The sequence below is a fragment of the Penaeus vannamei genome, chromosome 24 (genome assembly GCF_042767895.1).
Source record: "Penaeus vannamei isolate JL-2024 chromosome 24, ASM4276789v1, whole genome shotgun sequence".
NCBI lineage: Eukaryota > Metazoa > Arthropoda > Malacostraca > Decapoda > Penaeidae > Penaeus > Penaeus vannamei.
This window is the reverse complement of record NC_091572.1, coordinates 37,289,759-37,292,258: the sequence shown is the minus strand read 5'-3', so window position 1 is coordinate 37,292,258 and position 2,500 is coordinate 37,289,759. Positions and strand designations below refer to the sequence as shown.

The following is a 2,500-nucleotide window of genomic DNA, read 5'->3' as shown; positions in this document are numbered from 1 at the left end:
ACACCCTCCCCCCGTGTCCACCCCCTCCCACCCATGTCACCCCTTCCCCTCCCCCCCCCGTGTCACCCAAATCCCCCCGGTGTCACCCCTCCTCCCCCGTGTCTGCCCTCCCCCCCCGTGTCACCCCCTCCACCCATGTCACCCTTCCCCCTTCCCCCCCCCCCTGTGTCACCCAGAAATTCCCCCCGGTCACAGAATCCGACCAATGACCTGCACTTCCCCTCCCCCCCCAGCATCCATCGGCCTTTCCTCCGCATGAGCAACGTTGCATGCCCACCACACCCCCTCCCTCCACACCCCCACCTCCCCTCCACCCTTACACTCCCCTTCCCCGGCAGGGTGGAAGGACTACCTGCTGGGGGAGGATCATGAAAAGCCATTACCCGCGCCTTCAGTGCCTTGGACCCCTCCGCTCCCTCACTCCCCCCGCCCGCTGCCACGCCCCCTCTCTCTCTCTGGAAGTCCCTGGACCTCCTCCCTCTCCCTCCTCTCTCTCCTCTCCCCTGGAAGCGTGGTACCCTCCCTAACCTCCTTCCTCCCTTCCTCCCTTCCATTATCCCCTTCCCCTTATTCCCATCCCTATCCCACTTCCCTTCCCCCTCCCCTTATCTCCTTCCCTTCCCCCTCCCCCCTTCCGATGGGACTCCTACCCCCCACCTCATCCCCTTCCCCCCTCCCCCCTCCCTTCCCTTACTTCCTCCTTCTCTCTCCTTCCCCTCAGGTCGTTCTTTGCCCTTTCGCTCTCCCCTCTCTCTCTCTCTCTCTTTCTTCGTTCTTCTTCTTCGTTCTTCTTTGCCTTTTCTTTCTTTCTTTCTATTCTTCGATTTCTATCTTCGGATTATTTTCTCTTTTCAATTCTTACGACTTTCTATATTTTCTTTACCTTTATCATATCATATTTTGTTACCTCTTCTCTCTCTCTCCTCTTCCATTCATTCCTTCTCTCATTCCTCTCACTCCTCCTCCTTTCCTTTCTTTTTCCCCTTTTTGCCTTTCCTCTCTGCCCCAATTCTCTTTTTTATCTCCTTCCCTCTCAGCTGTAATACCTCTCCTCATTCTCTCATTTTCTCGCGTTTGTTTGTTTTTTCTCTCTCTACTCCTTCTGCCCTTTCCTCTCATTCTCTCTTTTCTTCGTATTTTGTTTTCCATCCTCCTACTCCTTCTCTCTCCCCTCATTCTCTCCCTCCTTCGTATGTCATTTCCCTTTCTGTTCTTTATCCTATTCTCTCTCCTCACCCTCTCCTTTTTTCGTCTTTCATTTTCATTTTCTCCTTATTCATCCTCCTTCTCCTTCCTTTGTCTCTCCTTCCCTCGTCTCTCTCTTTTCCTCCTCTTATTACTCGTCCTCCCTCCCCTCATTCTCCCCCTCCCTCGTCTCTCATTCTTCCTCCCCTCATTCTCTCAGTCGCTCTGTCCCTCTTTTTATTCCTCCTCCCTTGAGGAAGAGGGTGGGGGTAGGGAAGGGTGGGGGTTTAGGGGGTAGGAATTAGGGAGAAAGGGGATAGGGGGGTGAGGGGGGATGGGGAGGGAGGGGGTGAGGGGGATGAGGGGGTGGGGAGGAGGAGTATGGGGGGAGTGAGGGGGGGATGGAGGGAGGGAGTGAGGGGGTGATGGGAGTGGGAAGGAGTGAGTGAGGGATTGGGGGTGAGGAGGGGAATGAGGAGTGAGGAAAGGAGTGAGAGGGGACGGGGGATAGGGAGGAAATCCAGAAAAAATAAAAACTCGATGTGGAAGAGGTAAAGGTTAAGAAAAGAGTAGGGAAGAAAATGGACAATGAGAAAAATGGAATAAGAGGTAAGATATTAGAGGAAAAAGGAAGAGGGGAGAGAAGCGTGGTTGGGGGAAGAGAGGATAGAAGACGGATAAGAAGGAGAAAGGGAGGAGGATAAGAAAGGAGAGGGTTAAGAAAGGAAGCAGGAAGAGATAGAGGAAGAGAGAACAGGAGGAAAGGATAGAGGAAGAAGGGAGAAGGAAGAGAGGATAGGAGACGGATAAGAAGGAGAAAAGGAGGAGGAAAGGAAAGGAGAGGGATAATAAGGGAAGAAGAAGAAGGAAGAGGGGGAAGAAAGGAGGAGAAGAGGAAGAAGTTGGAGGAAGGGAGGGCCTAGATAGGGAGAGTATGACCAGAGGGAAAGGAGGGACAGGAAGGAAAGTATAGAGAGGAAAGGAGGGAAAGGAGGGACTGAAGGGGAAAGTATAGAGAGAGGGGAAAGGAGGGAGAAGGGAGGGACTGAAGGCGAAAGGAGGGGAAGGGAGGGACTGAAGGCGAAAGTATAGAGAGAGGGGAAAGGGAGGGACCGAAAGGGGAAGTATAGAGAGAAGGGGAAAGCAGATTCATGAACAGCAATAGAGAACTGTGTCTGAGGAAATCCTCATGCTTACCTTCCCTCTTCCTCTTTTCCTTGTCTAAGGAGGAAGATTTAAGTGACTTTCAAACCCTTTCTTAAAGTCGGAGTGGCTCTCCCTCTCTCCTCAGGAGAAAGTATAGAGAGGGGAGAGG

General features: G+C 52.8%; 1 protein-coding gene across 1 annotated transcript in view; it reads left to right on the top strand.

Moving 5' to 3' along the window:
* Positions 1-2,500, top strand: part of LOC138866173 (cylicin-2-like) — a 157,818-nt gene that overhangs the window by 4,573 nt on the left and 150,745 nt on the right. The window lies entirely within an intron of this gene.